General features: G+C 36.2%; 2 long non-coding RNA genes across 2 annotated transcripts in view; both read right to left on the bottom strand.

The window, feature by feature from the left end:
- Nucleotides 1–1,422: 1,422 nt before the first annotated feature.
- LOC149751243 (uncharacterized) lies at nucleotides 1,423–1,947 on the bottom strand. The gene is made up of 3 exons (XR_016398468.1): nucleotides 1,839–1,947; nucleotides 1,640–1,736; nucleotides 1,423–1,550 (listed from the first exon to the last, which is right to left on the bottom strand). It is a non-coding gene; the product is annotated as an uncharacterized LOC149751243 (long non-coding RNA).
- A 446-nt stretch (nucleotides 1,948–2,393) lies between these two features.
- Nucleotides 2,394–17,890, bottom strand: part of LOC120111760 (uncharacterized) — a 31,012-nt gene continuing 15,515 nt past the window's right edge. The window contains exon 3 of the long non-coding RNA XR_016398548.1: nucleotides 2,394–2,657. This is a non-coding gene — a long non-coding RNA (uncharacterized LOC120111760). The remainder of the gene's footprint in view (nucleotides 2,658–17,890) is intronic.

The following is a 17,890-nucleotide window of genomic DNA, read 5'->3' as shown; positions in this document are numbered from 1 at the left end:
GCTGAAAAATAACTTTTGCTCGAGTGAACTATTTGATAGATATCTCCTTTTTTTAATTTTGTATATCATATCTTATTATCATAGCAAATAATCTTCGTTGTTAAAATCATTATCTTACTTCATACACAAATGCAATGAAGAGCCTATGTGGAAGACAATGACTATTATTTTTATTATAACAATAAGTAGAAATTTTAGTAAATGCACTACAAAAGAAAGGATATCTTCCGACGGTTTTTTTGGTCTCTACCGACGATTTTAAGCATCGGCGAATTTCCAGCCCACGCACCCCAAAGCGTGGGTCAAACGTCGGGCAGGTGGGCGTGGGTCCGGTTTAGGCCGACGCGTCAAAAAGCGTCGTCGCTCTATGCCGACGCTTTTAAACGTCGTTCTTCTTCGAGGTACCCGACGCTTAAAAGCGTCGGCGTACTTGGACCGACGCTTCAGGCGTTAGGTTTCTGTTGGACTATGCCGACGCTTAAAAGCGCCGGCATATGCTTCTTGACCGACGCTATAAAGCGTCGTTAAAGGCGTGCCAGATTTCGTGCCGTTTGGTATTTCCGACGCTAAATAGCGTCGGCAATAGCATTTTCTTAAAAAAAACTTTTATAAATGCAATTTTTAATACTCTGTATACATTAATTCCTAACAAAACACACACTAAATCACATAGATAACAAAATACACATCACAAACAAGAACTTTTCATTCAAAACATTCATATTATCATATTTGATTACATTGTACTTCAAAAACATTCTAAAAACATCCATCTCAAATTTCTAAGTACACAATCTACGATGTATCAAGAGTCGACGGTATCATCATCTCTACGAGTAGATGAAGTATCAGCAACCTACAAGAAAAAAATACTTTAGAAACTAAAAATACGAAAGTCATCACGCTCATACAAAAATACATTATAATTATATAAAATATTCAAATATATTTAGTTATGTACCGGAGGAGCAAATCTCTGCAAAAAAGATGAAATATGGTCAAGCTGATCCTGCAAAGATTGTATCTTTAACTCTTGGCTTTGCTTCAACTCCGCCATATCAGTCATATAACTCTGCCTCATCTCCTCTATCCTTGTCTCATATGACTGCTTTATCTGTGCCATCTCTGTCTTCAAACTACAAACCTCTGCAGTGCTAGTACCTTGTCTGACGTCTTGGGTATATCGGCTCGCTGCAGACAGCTGAGTGGGGGTAACTCCGATACCGTAACCCCTCATGCGACCATAACGTTCTGGGCCCATCAATTCGGCATAGACCTGAGCCTCGACGCGACTGGCCGCGTCGAATGATGATGACTCCCCGACGCGCTCTAAAATAAGATTTGTAGCTCTTTCCTATATATCTCTCAAAAAAAATAAACAGTCACATTAATAATTTAAAAGAAGTAAAATTAATAAAAAAAATTATGATCAAATAAAAAATGAATACATACAACTATATCTCTCAACTCGTCCCGGACAAAGCTGCCATCTCGGTGAGTGTGGGTCATCTTATAAAACTCTACCTCACCAGGCTCCCTTCCATGCTCTACTATCTACACATACGGAAAGTATATTGACAAACTATATATCATGATACGTGCTATATGTTAGTAGAGTTTCAAATAGTTTCAAAAGAACTTATGAATTCATTTCTACGTCTCGCATAACTCTTCGAGCCTGAAGTATGAGGAACTACTTGAGATGCTCGTGCAGCTCTACCAATATTAGAATATGTCTACCAAAATAAAAGCACACAGTATAATATGATTCAATGTATATATTTGCAATCTATATTAATAATAAAGATAATAGAAGATATTGAAACAATATACGTGACCTGTCCTCTTTCAGAAAACCAGTAGTGAACAAGCTCCCTCCACTGCTGAGGGTATACATCAGGAGGAGTCACACGAGCAACCTCCTTCTCTGTCATACCCTCGCGCTTGAAGTCCGTCTTCAATTTTGTTTTATATTCTTTCTATTTGCGATTGAGGAACTTTAACACCCAATCATGGCTCTCTGGAGAGAGTACAAACTTACCCTACAACAAGATACAGAATGTTATAATAATATTAAACATCTAAAATAAAATTATGATACTAAGCAAATTAACATACAGGAGGTGTCGAATTAAAAAGAATAAATTCAATTCATTACCTGTATAAGTCTAAGAAGCTCAACCTTATATGAAGGAAGCATGTCATTCCACTTCGTATAGTTGAGCGGACACAGCTGACCCTTGCGTGCAACCGATCCTAAAAAGCTTGATAGTAGACTTCCAGCTCTATTGATGGGCTGCCCCAATTCGTTGCATCGGATGATGATCTTCTCACCCGGAGGAAGCTTCCACACATCCTTTGCTTGAGTGGATCCCCGTCTCGTCCTCACTGTCCCTTGTCCATCTATTCAAATTAAATAAAATGTCTTAAATAGTTGAAGACAAATATGAATATAAAATATGAACTTTAAATCGAATTACCTTGGATCCAGAGCTCATCCTCCGGACAATCAGCAGGAGGCTTGCGCTGAGATCCTGACTCGTGCTGCTGGTGATCACATGGCTGCTGGGACTGTAGGGAATGCTCAGAAGTAGATCCCACCTGAGAATGCTGGAACTCCACATCTCTAAATCGTCTCCCTCGGGGCATATTGTTACCTGGTATGCACAAAAAAGAATCAATATTTGGTTAAATGATAAATTTATACTAAATAAAGGGCTAATAAAAGAGAATACAATAACTCATTCAACATATGCTTCATAAATTTTATTTACCATTATGAAACTACATTCTCATTCAACATCCATCCTAATCAAACTCGTTGGCGCATTTACTTCATCAGTTGGCACAACATTATAAGGCATACACTGAGTATAAGTATCATCGTCCTCCTCTTCCAACTTTTTTCCCATATCATACAAGTCCCTAGGTTTTGTTTTAATAACAAGAGACCAATTTTTATTTTTTGAGTCTTGCACTAAAAATACTTGTCGAGCTTGAGATGAAAAAATAAATTGATCATCTTTCAATAACACACCAGTATGTATCAACCTTGAAAAATTTACAAGTGTGAATCTATTTATGTCTTGCCTCAAACCTCTAGGTGAGTTTATATCCACCCAATCACATCGAAATAATACTACCTTAAAATTTCCATAATAATCCATCTCATAAATATCTGTTAGAGCACCATAATAATTTTTTCCGTCCGCCTCAACCATAACTCCACTATTTTGGGTTTTTCTAAATTTCTTACGCTCTTTAGTATGAAATTTAAAACCATTTATAATAAACCCATCATATCTGTTGACAATATTATTCGGACCTCGAGCAATGACTATTAACTCCTCAAAACAATTCCTCTCCATCATCACCGGTACCTAAAAAAAATTATGGAAGTAATGATTAATTTCTATCTATAAAAATTTAAAAAAAAGCTTAATATTAGACATCTAACCTATTTGAAAAGCCATTCTGAAAATAATTCAACCAACCATCGTTGCTCAATCCTTGGTGTAGGACGAATGTTATGGTTGAGACTTCGCTGAGCTATTAAAAATTCTCTGCACGATTAAGGTTATCTTTAATTAAATACCAATATTACATTCTCCTGACATGATAGTAAATTTAGATTACATTCTCTCGGATATTATATCACTATGAAGTAAGACATAGCGATGTGCCTGTGCCAACGATTTCTGGTCAAGAACAATACTTTCAACTTTTTCCAAAACTCTTCTACCAGATGAGAACTTGTAAACATCTGCATTCTCTATGATATCACAATTCCTTTGAGGTCGATTGAAAACCGTTTCAATACCTTCAAGAGATCTCGAACAAAATGTCAAACACTCCTCAGCAATATATCCTTCAGCAATCGAGCCCTCAAGATAGGCTCGATTGCGTACATAATCTTTTAAGCGCATAAGAAACCTTCAACAATAAATTTTTAAAATAAATATTAAAATCAAACTGATTATTAAATAATTACATTAGAGTTTAGAAAAATCACCTCTCAATAGGATACATCCATCGGTAGTGAACCGGGCCACCAAGTTTAGCTTCCGCCGCTAAGTGAATGAGTAGATAAACCATAACGGTAAAAAATCCAGGAGGAAAGATCTTTTCCATATTGCATAGTGTAAGTGCAATATTAGACTCCAATTGATCAAACTCCTTAGGATCAAGAACTTTAGAACATAATGTCTTAAAGAATGATGACAATTGAGAAACAATTGCAAAAACTTGTTTTGGTGTTGACGATCTTAAAGCCAATGGAAAGATACCTTGCATCAAAATGTGACAATCGTGACTTTTAATATTTGAAAGTTTTCGCTCTTTGAGATTTACGCATCGTGAAATATTCAATGAGTATCCATCAGGAACCTTCAAATTTTTCAGAACTGTTAGAAAAAGATCTTTCTCTTGAGTAGACATTGTATAACATGCAGGAGGTGTATAAAATTTATCATTGGCAAGCTCTGTCGGATGAAGCTCTTGTCTTATGCCCATATCTTTCAAATCAAGACGCGCTTTCAAGTTAAAATATTCAGCACTAGATCTTAACTTATTTATCCAACTTTTGTCTATTCTATTAGAATATCGATTGAACTGCAGTTTTTTAAAAAAAGATAAACAAAATTAGAAGGATGGCCTACATATAAATTTCAGAAGATATTTTGCCTTGCAAATTTATATATCTAACTGGAATGCTACTTCTTATATCAATGTCCATATAAATCTTAAAGACGCAACATTTCAGACTTTCAGCAATGTATGCGTTATGTTGTAAAATCATAACATAGAGAAAGTGATGTATTGGTTTCAGAGAATATCAATAGTTCACTAGTGTCTTCTCTTGCTTTGACCTAAAATCAAACCTTGATTATCTGAAACAAAGTGAAATGATTGAATTAGTTATATGATTCAAAGTAAACCAAAACATGTTGATAACATAACTTTGATCGATCCAAGAATGCTACATATTCCTTTGATGAAGAAACCATATGACCCCCTACAGTTCTTTGATGAGCTTGTTGCATAAGTTAACAATAAGATTCGTGGTTTTGAGGTAGTTTCTGGTCTATAGCAGATTCCTTTACATTTAAATGATTTTGCCTTTTTATCCGAGTAGGCTTGAACCATATGATTGCCAATATGTTAAGTCCTTATTTGTTCTCATACCCCAGAAACATATTTATGGCTGCTAAACTTTAGCTTACTGTTAGGAGTTTACTTTCAGGCAGCTGTATCAGAGCTCTGGTTTGTAGAAGAATATGATGTCCTAGTGCTTGCATTGAATGGAAGAATCAAGACAAGGAGATTCCATCTTGGCTGCCAAGGAAATTAAAACCTTTTAGTCGGAAGGCTCTAACACAATAAAATAACAGAGGATTTAGGAAAATCTCACTCCTTGACTTGAATTGCGAGGAGGATATCTGTATTTATCAAGATATATGTCGAGCTAATGATGTTGGGCTCAAGGATCCATGCTTTCATGCATCTCGAGCATGATTCACGAGCCTATGTTATCAGACCATCAGCTGATCTGATGAGTATCGTATCAAACCAGTATGAGTAAATACTGTAACAATCGATGCTTTAAATAGATAGAAGTGATGAAATATTACATTGATGTTTCATGATTTGGATTCAACAAAACAATAGGCCAACTGCTTTCAATATGTGCATGTCATATATATGCACAGGTTTGCAATACGTGCCCCAATGACTTGAAGGCTACGTGCCCCAATGACTTGAAGGCGATTGTGTTTTAACTCATGGATTTAGAAGCAGCCAGCATGAATCTCAAAGCCTCATGGAAGGCACCTGTGTCTAGCGAGAGAGTCAATACCACTATTTATCATGTCCAACGGATACTGGTTGACTCTAGTAAATTTTCAACTGTGAAAATTTACTAGAGTCATGATCCGAGATTATTTTAATGCAACCGAGCTTCATATTCCTGTGACAAAGAAATTGCAGGCAAATAGTGTCAAGACATGACTGTACCTAATTGTTTCCTATCCTTGTATCATCTGAAATAATGAACTTGACTTCCCATTCCCCTCTTTCTTCTCAACCATATATTGATAGTCTCATATATCTGGTCTATGAAAGGAGTTAAACTCACAAATTCATGTTGCATTTACGCGGAAGGCATCTATTGCTCTCAGATTAATGGTTAATAATGTTCCAAGATATCCATAGATATCAGGAAACAGCCAGACCACCCGTAGAGATAGTCATAAGTCCTACCCACCTTCTGTCCTATTGGGTTAAGCTGTTAGTACAGGAAGATCCAGCGACCTTCTATATCAACCCATTAAAGAAAGCCTACCATTACAAGTCATGGAAATTATCCAACTGGCTATAAAGAGGAATACCACTTATGTAGTTGGTCCAAGATAAATATTGAGCACTGTTCATTTGAAAAATATTTGATGAAAGCAAAGGAGCATCAGTGGATGCATGAGAAGGGACGATGAGACTGAGCATTCTATTTCATCATGCATGGTGTGGGTGCAAGGGGACCTACAGAAGGAGGCAGAATGCTGATGTTACAATTTCATTATCACAGATTATGTTCCGTATTTGCTCCAAGGAGAAGAATAAGCTCAAGTAAAGCTAGATGTATGCAGAAGAGTTAAACTCATACTCCTGTGACATGATCCGAGATTATACTCCTGTGACGTATTACCAACAAGATTCTAGGTGGATATGCATAGATTAGTGCAGGATTTTTTAAGTTATGTTCTGTTATAACTTTGCTCTTTGTACCACAGATAAATATATGCAAAACTATGTATTTTATATGTAGCATTCTTTTCTTTTCTTCATTTAACCGGAGAGCAGAACGTGTAAGAAATGATCGAAGTCATTTCTACTCAATCAAGAATCTCACCTAACTTTGACAATCCGTAGTTTTAATTGTTTAGAATAGTTTAGCAGGTTTGATGCAATGTATTACAGTCGATGATTACATGAATAACAGAACAATTAATCAAACAAAAATAAATAGAAAGATCCAAGATGTAATCAGAGAGAAGGGACGCATGAAGTGTTATAGAACCTTAAATTGCAATAGAAACATGACAGACTAGTTTTAGAAAATACCTTGGGCGGAGGCGGGCCTGGATCGATCGGGGCTACCTCGAACAAATTAAAGAAGGAGAAAAACCCACGAACACCCGAACAAGAGAAGGAGGAGAAGGAGGAGAACAAGCGAGATGAAGGGAGAGGAGGGAGGAGGAGAAACTACCTCGGGCGGAGCGGCTTGGGGTCGGTCAGTCGACGCCGGAGAGGAGGGAGGTAGAAGTCGGACGGTCCGCGCCGAAGAGGAGGAAGATGGAGGCTAAGGCAGCGCTGGAGACGAGGAAGACGAAGGCTATAGGGCAGCGCCGGAGAGGAGAATGAGGGGGCTCGGGAGTAGCTAGGACAAGTATGCGGGTCGAGTTCGGCCGCTGGGTTTTATGCGGGCTTCGGTGACGCTTATAAGCATCGTATTAGCATTTCAATTGACCACAGTTATAAACGTCGTCTTAGGCCAAAAGAACGACGCTAGGTCTTTGGTCTACGACGACGCTTCTAAGCGTCATTCCGTGGTTCAAATTACCAACACTCATAAAACGCATCGGAAAAATTTGGCGCGGGAGCAGATATTGCCGACGCTTTCTCCTAGCGCCAGCAGTTAAGCGTCGTCCTTTTTCTCTTTTACTGTAGTGATGCATGTTATTTCAAGATACAGGTGTTATTGATTTTTTGGCTTAGTTATGCGGCGATGCAAGGAGTAGTGAGCCACTAATATTTGGATCTTTGATGGACTCACTCTATCTTGATGCTTGGGGTCTTACTCTCTAGTTACATATGGATCATGGATAATTATCTATAGCAAGTATAACTAGCTTGCATACTGGATTGCCAAATATAAAATTGATGACAGATTGCCAACTATAAAATTGATGACACCAACAAAATAAAGATATTGAGGGCAAGGAAGTGGCTTAGCATGCTATATAAATTAAGGAAATACGATGAAGACTAGAGAGCCGACTCCACAAATGGCGGCTAAGATCTTTTGCACGCTTCTGCAGGTGCCTGCAGTGTAATCTCACTTATCGTAGGCTGCAGTATTGCCTCCGAGATCTCTTGATAGTGTGTGGTCATTTTGTCATTTCTACTTTATCTCCCACACTCTAAAAGGATTTTGACAATCCACTTCAGAGCAGTGCAGCCTCATTCAAAAAAAACTAATCTGAAGATATTATTTAGATTTTTTGGTCCTATATAAGTACCAAGAATCTATCCAATGCATAGTTGATATGAAACTAAACATATATCCATACAGATTTTCATACTCATTCTATTAAAACTTTGATATTCTTATTAGGCTAACGGTCCAAATTCAATCACAAACACTTGATCAATCAGTGGTCAGCTCTAATGAACCTATGTTGCATCGTCCCTAGTCTATATAGGCTATGAGATCGATTTGTTCTCATACTATTTATCACAACTCAGTATTTCATCCAAAAAAACTAATCGGAAGGTATTATTTATGTTTATTAGTCCTGTATAAGTATCTAACATCTATCCAGTGCATAGTCGATGTAAGATTAAAAAGCATACCCGCATGGATCTTCATAAGGATAAGATTTAAGCTTTGGGATCTAGTCAAAGAGCCGAAATATATGATCATAGGAAATAACAAGGAAAGTCCCTAACAAATCTTCTGAAAATTTATCTATGAAAAAAATCTCAATGGTATCAAAGGCTTTTAATTTTTTTGAATTTATTAATTTGATAGTTCATAAGAAAAATGCAAAGGAAAAAATTGGTAGGAATATGTGTGTAATGCAAATAAATCTTTTTAAATCTATATTACATGCATATATATGATGGATTATGTTTTTTTTTAAAAAAAAAACTATATGTACAGGAAAAAAACATTCCCTTCCATTGGCCATTTCCAGGCACTAGATGTTTCTAACCAAAAGATAGAAGTTGTTGCCCATGATGAAAGAGAGGAGGGTGAATTAGAATTTTCAAAATATTTTACAAACTTAAATAATAATAAAGTTAAACTGAATGAAACATAAGTATACAAAACGAAATGATAAACTTCTCTAATCTTTCAACCTTATTGAGCCCTTTATAAAACAAATTTAATTTCTCCAAGAATACAAAATTATTAATATTATACTCAAATATTTTGTACTCATCAAAATCAATCCATTAGGTCAACAGAAGTGAATCTTCGAAAAAAATTTCAAGTTGTGCTAACCAAACAACGAGTCAACACTGCACGCAATCTATCGAACAACATTGCACTGCTGCAAAGATCACACCAAATGCCTACAAAGGTCCCAAATTGAATTTTTGATCTATTGTTGCTAGAAATCGATTTGGTCGAGGCATTGAGTTGGTTGAGTCGCTAAAAAGTTCGGCAATCAACTGTTCAGTCTGTAGAAATCGATAGAAGATTGCGATGTAGCTTCAATGTGGCCAGATGGTGGTTGATGTGCTCGGATGGTGATGGCCTTAACGTCGGTCATTCCTAGGATAGTATTAAAAAGAAAAAATTATGCTCGGATCTTTGCTCCTATATTGGATCCGATCTAAAATAGCAAAGATGAAAATATTTTCTTACTAGAGATTATTCAGTGGAGGATTTTTTGATAAAAACAAAAAAAAAAAAAAAAATTTACTAGAGAATGTCTGGTGGAGAATCTTTCCATATTTATATCAGATAATTTTTTCAACAATCGGAAAGATGGTATAAGAACAGTAGAGTGACAGCATGACCCATTTTGTCTGCTGACAACTCTAAATATCATGTGTTTCCTGCATCTGAGCCCTGAGCAGACGAAGCCATTCTGTCATGTGCCATCAACCTCGAGACCATCAAAAGTTCTTGGACTTCGGTTGGAGGACACTCAAGGATTAATTATGTCGATGCAATCATGGGCCACCAGGCCCCTCAAACCGGCCTTTGTCGCAAGCATCCACGTGATCCATGGCCGGCTCATGGCAATGTGGGTGGAAAGAACAAGTGGTTCAGTCAACGGAGGTGTGCACTCGAGTGTTGCTTTACGTGGGATCATCGCGTGGGCGGTTCCTCTGTACTTGTTTTCGTTGTCATTTCGGCTGATCCTGGGGTTTGATCTCCATCACTTTGAAGCGGGAGAGAAAGATGAGACGATTGTTGATGTTTCACCTTGGATTCTCTATGGTACCCAGTTTGCACATAACCTACTATCTGACCTAAAAAAAATCAATAAAAAAAATATTATTTAATTTTTTTGATATTATATAAAAATTTAAGATCTATTTAGTACATAGTCAACTAGTAATACACCCGCATAGTACTCACACACTCTTCTACTTTAAGTTCTAATATTCTCGGTAGACTAAGGAACCAAATCTATTTAAATCCAATCATAAATACCACTATTGACCCATAGTCTCGATGAATTTATGCTGTAGTTTCTTGTTGTCTGCATAGGTTATAGGCTGGATCTGTTTTAATTTTATTTGTCACAATCCATAACCTCTCCCAAAAAGACTAATACGAAGATATTATTTTAGATTCCTTGGCTTTGTACAAATACTAAAGATTTATATAATACATAACCGACGTGAGCCTAAACATATACTCGCATAGTCCTTACGGTGCAGCACTTAATAGCCACTATCAGAAAATAAATGATCATCAAACAATATATGCCATGTATGACACGTAAGGCCGTCTTGTTTGATGGCTGTCTATTTCCTGATGGTAGCCATCGAGTAGTACATAGTAATCTACAGTACCAACCGTGCACCATAGGTTCCATGCTTTGGTGTTTTACAATTGGTCTTTTATCAACGATCCATCGTGATTGTATCTTCTTTCCCTTATTTTCATGGATATGCTTGGGATACCAACAAAGAGACTTAGAGTAATCAAAATCGAATCAAAATCGAAATACCATATTCTCCGATGCATTTGGTGCATGACTAAAATCAAAATCGAAATCAGAATAGAATTTGAAAATTAGAGAAAAGTCGGAATTAAATTTTGGGGATTTCTATTCTCTTTTAGAATTAAAATCAAAACAGAATTTTCTCCAATGACTGAAGTAGAAGTCTAAGTCCAGCACGTCTCTACCAAACATGCGTTATGTGGCATCTTGGGTCATTGAAGGAGCAGTTCGTTGGACCGGAGAGTACAATTGTTGAAGTATTCGTGGAAAACATGTGTGAGACTCTAAAGTATGTGATTCCTCGTAATTTTGATAGAGATGGCCATAAGTGGCTCCGCCCCATAAACTTTTCAAAAGTGGTCACATCACAATGATAGAGTACTATTGTCGGAGTAAAGATCCAGCATGTTTTTGGCCTTGAAAATACGTGATTCCAGCTATAGTTGTATCAGTAGATCTTAAGAAGTAGACGAGCACCATACTTAAGTTTGACAAATGGCAAACTTACAAATACAATACGATTGCCAGAGTACTCGTGAAAGATGTTTATTGGTCTCCAAAACATGGATTCCACATGTAAATCTGATAGAGATGGTCTGATACAACCTAAGAAGAAGAGAAGCACGACACAAAATTTGAGAGTGTTGACGGCAGAGCAATATGGAATGGTAAAAGCATTTACATGGAGAATGTATGTCCATCAAATTTCAATGAAGTTAAAATTGATCGAATTCGTACTTTCTATGATGATGATGATGCAGGTTGCATGTTTGATAAATTTTTGAAAGATGGAAGGAAGATCATCTCCATAATTACATTGAATGCTACTGCATGGTTGGACTACTAGAGCAAGCACTACTGCAAGCTTAAGAAGAGAGTAGTAGCTGTGTGTGGGTCCTGAACCAGAGATGAGGTAAGAGTATGTATAGTTGGGTGAAGCTTTTTATATTGGGTTTATGAGTTGCTTTAACCGACTTATTCAAAGTAGATTTTGGCTGGTTACGAAAAATTACAAATGGTGTATGGTTGTTAGAATAATTACGAAAAATTTGCTAGGAGTCCCGAGATTTTTGCGTGTAGAGAAATGCCGAAATGGTAAAGTCCAAGAGGTTATGGAACATTACAAAGAGAGCACACTTGTTGGAGTAGTTATGAAAAATGCTTGTTGGCTTCCAAAACATGTGATCAATAAGCAATTTAGAAATGCCTGGGAAGTTTAGATCTTGCCAAGAAGAGAAGCACTAAATGATAGAGTTCAACAAGTTAAAAGAAAAATATTACAAATAGAGAAGATTCTAGGAGCAATTATGAAAATTGTTTGTTATTTACCACAACATGTGATCCATGTCAGCCCTTTTAGAGATGACTGAATAATGTTGGACCACACAATATTAATGATTAGAGAAGTGTCACAATGGTAGAGTCCAGCTAGTTATATATAGGAGGTGACAAATAGAGTACACTTGCTATAGTAATTATTAAAAATATTTGCTGGCCTTCAAAACATGTAATCTTCATGTAACTCTATCAAAGATGGCTCTCTTAATAATATTTGGTGGGTCTAACCTTCCTTTAACCCTCAAAAGACCCTATCAGAGATAGCTTCATAAGCTTGTGCAATTAAAAATTAACAAGTAGAGGAGTGCGAAAATTAAGGGTAGTACAAGTTATAAATGGGATCATAGCACCTTTGACACCATTTGATATTAATAAAAGGTTATAAATAATGAAAATATCAAAACATTGTAACATTCTATAAAAATATTTTATATGAAATTTCAAATAGAGTACACTTGCTGGAGGTATTATAAAAAAATGTTTATTGGCCTCCAAAACATGTAATCTGCATGTAACTCTATCAGAGGTGACTTGGTAAGGTTGTGCAGTTAAATATCAACAAGTAGAGACTTGTGCAAACTTAGAGTTGGAGAAGTTATATATGGGATCATATCACCTTTGACACCATCTGGAAGTAATCAAAAAAATATTTTGAAATATCAAAACATTGTAATATTCTATAAAAGATATTCATAAGAGATCAAGAACAAGGCCTCTTTATGAAATCTTGCTGATGAACAAGATCATATTTTCGCACATTGTTGTAGTTTGTTTTGCAAATTTATGCATGTTGATGATATAAGGAAAATTATATGTTCATAGATTGACAAAGGTCATGGAACTCAAGAAATATAATCATATTATTTAAGCCAGCTCAACTCAACTAAGCTTTAATCCCAACTAGTTGGGGTTAGCTAGATGAATTCTTTTTCTCTACTCCGCTTTATTAAGAGCTACACTTTCTAATAATCATATTTTTCAAGCCAATTACAAAAATTCACAAATGAATTCATGAATTAGTTATTGCACATAGTGTTTTCCACATTATATATTCATATTTTTTTGGTTTGTTATATCAAATCCCTTTTTGCCAGTGTACATGTACATCATTTGGAATTACAATTACATCATTTTCACATAATTTTGACATCTGTTTCTTTAGTTATTCTTGTTTTTTGAAGGTTACAGAATTTAAGAGGCTTAAATACTAGTAATCTTATTAAACTCTCATGCCATAAACAAATCTCAGATTATTATAAAAACTGCATACTTCTTCAAAATTTATGTGCACCTTGCTGGGAAGAAGAATTGATTTGGATACTGTTTCTTTTCTACACTTGGGATATCATTTTTGACAATGTAAACAACAATATGAGTACATCACTTTATGAATTGGAGGATGTTAGCACACTATGCAATGGATAAGGTACCTTGTGATTTGGAACCTTCACTTAGTATAATTGGTTCCATTTACAAGGACCATAGCAAACTATGTTCTTGAACTATGTTCCTTTTGGTGCAATTTTTTCTGCTGGACTGAGGGACATTTTTGTCCTCAATTTTCAGTCTAAGATTGTTGTCCTAGAACGATCTAAGATTTCTGACCTCAAAAACAGGCATTCCATTACTGGGTAGGGTGGGGTATTTGAGAATTGGGGGCGATTTGGTATCACTGCCACATAGGATCAACTAAATATGATGTTTTCATCACCTTCAACCATATCACCTTTGTTTTTGGGATGATCACCCCATACCAAAGACCCCTTAAAGCTTCTCTTCAATTCCACCACCCTTGCACCTATTTCCTTCAATTGGAATAGTCTAACCTCCTTAGTTATTTCTCCATTGATCAAATCAAGTCAGCAGTCTTCAGCCTTGGGGTCTCTAATCAGATGGTTTTCCCTTGGTCTTCTTTTAGTACTTCTGCGACCTCCTTAAAGATGATTTAGTGGCTCTCTTTGATCAATTCCATGAAGGTAACCTCAAAATCTCCTGCTTCGACTATGCCTTTCTTTGCTTGTCCCTAAAAATGAAAGTACTCTCACACTCAAAAGCCTTCGGCTACTTGGCTTGTTGACAATCTAAATTGGAGCGTTTTGTCTTCTTGGTGAACGGATATCCTAGTAGCTGATTCTACTGCCATAAAGGCCTGAGATTGGGTGACTTGCTGTCACCTAGCCTTTTCATAAAGGCTTTGCTCTTTGTACTCCTCAAAGAAGCTAGTAAGGAGGGTTCATTAGAGGTAATCTCAACTTGTAGTTCACTGATCCTCCTATTCAGTTGTGGTTTGCCACTTTGCATCTCTCTTTTAAAAGCTCTTCTTCTAAGTTCTGAATTTTTCCCTCTGGTCTGAGAATTAATTACTTCTCCAAATGCGCCTTTGTTTGCACTATTATGGATTCCATGGAAGCCTAGTCTCTTGCCGACCTCCTGAACTAGAATCTTGGTGCTTCATCTTCAACTACCTTAGTCTTCCTCTTAGTGACAAGTACTCCTGGAGACAAGACTGGCTCCCTCTTGTTGAAAAAATTGAAAATCGTCCTGCTACTTCGATCAAAAAATTCCACCCGATTGGAGTATGGATTACATTGACTAATGAATTTTAAGTGTTTTTATGAAGGGTAGTTTCAACTAGTCCCAACTTATTTTAAGTCACAACAAACAAATCTTTCCCACTTGCTTAAAGTAATTAAGCTTGCATTACTATTTATGAAACTGATGATACAAAATTACGACGACTTATCACTAAACAAAATTGATAGAAAAACAAAGATCAAGAGAGCATGCATTCCAATTGGTTATAATATGCTTTTCAGCTCTGCTTGAGAGGATTAGAGTCAGGCAACATTGATGATGAACCCAACAAAAGACAATGGACAACACGCTAGTGCTGATGCTAAGAAGGAAGGCTTCAAAATTTGGGAGCTGGGGCATTCCCAAAGCTTTTGCACCAGCCTTAGGGAGCGTACCATATGGAATTTATTGGAAGTGCAAGACCACCAAGACATCAAAGACTTGAAGAAACTTGCAGAAAATTGTTATCTGGAATTGGTGATGGATAGGATGGCATTGCATGTCACTCCTTTGGTTAGTCATGCTTCATTTTTGTCCATAACTATGTGCTGTAACTATACTTTTGGTGCTGGATGTTGGTATTTTGAGGCTACTGAGTTCGGGATGGATGCTAAAAGCTTTACTAATCTACATTTAGATCAAGAAGAAAGCGTTGGAGTTCAGTCTTAATCTTTCAGTTTACCTTGCTTCTTCTTATATATTGGGATGACGATATGTTAGGCAAACAAGTTGATTGTGGAGTTGTTCTTGGATTGGGCATTTAATCGAACACCTGACATGCCAAGTCTGTGGTAGAGGCACCGCCTTATGCAGAGAGGAAGTGTGGATATTTGGGAGGATGCCATAAAAGCAGAGAGTTCAACTCTCTAGAAGATTGAGGCATAGGTTTTAGTTTCTTTACCTAGTGGTATTTCTCCTATTTTTTTGCAAGTAGATTTATAACGTAAAAAGGAAGACCGATGGTTCTACTGAATGCAACAAAGCTAGGCTATAGTAAGAGATTCTTACAGAAATATGGAGCTAATTTTGATGAGACCTATGGACTAGTTGCAAAATTAACTATAGTTAAAGTGCTTAATTCTTTATCAGCTAGCAAGAGTTGGTCTTTATAGCAGATGGATGTAAAGAATGACTTTTTATATAGTGATCTTAACAAGAAACGATATTTATTTGTTGCAACCTCCTGTTCTTGTTGACTCCTCCCATCTTGAGTATGTTTACAAATTTAGGAAAGCTTTGTATGGTCTCAAGCAGGGGAAAATTGGACAGCATTTATCATGTTGTAGTTATTCCCTATCTTCTACAGATTCTGGAGAGTATGGTAATTATTTGCTTCTATATTGATGACTTAATTATCATTGATGATGATATTGATGAGGTTCATAGTGTTTGCAAACAACTATTTGTATTATTAGAGACGAAAAAACTCAGTGAATTGAAATATTTTCTTAGCATTAAGGCAGACAGACTCAAATATGGCCTTTATTTGTCCAAGAAAATATTCTGTTGATTTATTAAATAAGTATGAATTGGCTAATTGCAAGCATATACAAACATCATTTGAATCAAAATTAATGTTGAGTAGAGAGCAAGGCAAACTTCATGATTATCCTACCATATATATATAGGTTGTCAGCAATTTGACCTATTTGACTATCTGCCAGATATTGCTCATGCAATTGGTATTCTTAGCTCACATATGCAAAATCCAAGGCAGCCACATTTTGACGTAGTTTTACTTATCCTAAGGTATTGCTAGGTTTACTAATTATGGTATATACTACTAATTATTCAATCAAGTTAGCATGCTTTATAGATGTAGACTATGATGGTGATGTAGATATACATAGGTTTACCACTGATTATTTTTTTCCAAGTTGGGATCTACTGTTGCTTCTTAGCATGGTAAGAGATAGCCAATTGTTGTATTATTTTATATAAAGGTACAATATCATACTACCACGATAGTAGTTCAGGAGTCAACTTGACTCACAAGATTGCTTAGTGATTTAGTTCAGGACACCAAGTATATTATTTTCCTTTATTGTGATAATGAGGATGCTATCCATTTGGTGAAAAATTCAGTATTTTATTCAAGAACTAAGTACATTAAAGTTTATCATCGCTTCATAAGAGAGAAAATTGCAGATGAAAAAATTGATTAGTTTTCAATTTCTACAAAAGATTAGTTGGTGGATATTTTTACTAAATAATTGGTGATTGAGCAGTTTGAAGTGCGCAACAAGCTTGGCATTGTTAGCTTAGAGTTTGCAATGAAAGGGAGTATTGTGTCATCACAAACTCCAAAATACCAATTTCTTTTGTTTTTCATGCTGGTCCACTTTAGTTAAGTTGAGTCTTAGGCTTAATAGACATATTTTCATCTTTTAACAAGAGGAGCATGTGGCATTTTATTAAGAAAGGGAGAGAGTGACATGAAGGATGTTGAGGGAGATTTTTTTTTTTTTTTTGGAGGTGTGCTTTTGCTTCTAGGCGAGAGGGAGGTGTTTGAGAGAACTTTTTCTTCTTCATATTTTGCAATAAAAAACTATTCTCTCTCCTACATTATTTCTTTTCTTTTAGTATTTATTTATTTTTTGATCGATGTTTATTCTGAATCTTGGGCCGACATATTTGATCTACACCAAAATTATGACAATCTACACTTCCCTTCTTTTGCTTTGGATGAGATGGAAAATTAAGAGGGTTCTTAAAGAACTAAGGCTTGGGATCCGGTAGTTATATTTGCATGCTGGGATCTGTGGAGGAAAAAAAACCCAAACATTTTCTTGAAGAAAGGACTTCTCAAAATGCAGTTCTTCGTGCAATTGTTAGCACATTCAAGTTTAAAAGTGCCTTGTGCTTGGCTAAGTCTACCTCAAGTCATTTTAAACTATCATAGATGTTAAATAAACTCTACTCCCCTGCAAACTTATATCTCTGGTCTTTACTGACCATGTCATTCTATAATTTTATTTCATTGTTTAGTAAGAGCTAGTGAGGGGCCTTGGACC

This window comes from Phoenix dactylifera, chromosome 15, assembly GCF_051530095.1.
Source record: "Phoenix dactylifera cultivar Ajwa chromosome 15, Ajwa_hap1_PhDact_Kaust_v1.1, whole genome shotgun sequence".
NCBI lineage: Eukaryota > Viridiplantae > Streptophyta > Magnoliopsida > Arecales > Arecaceae > Phoenix > Phoenix dactylifera.
The sequence above is the reverse complement of the archived record's forward strand: the minus strand, read 5'-3'. Positions and strand labels throughout refer to the sequence as shown.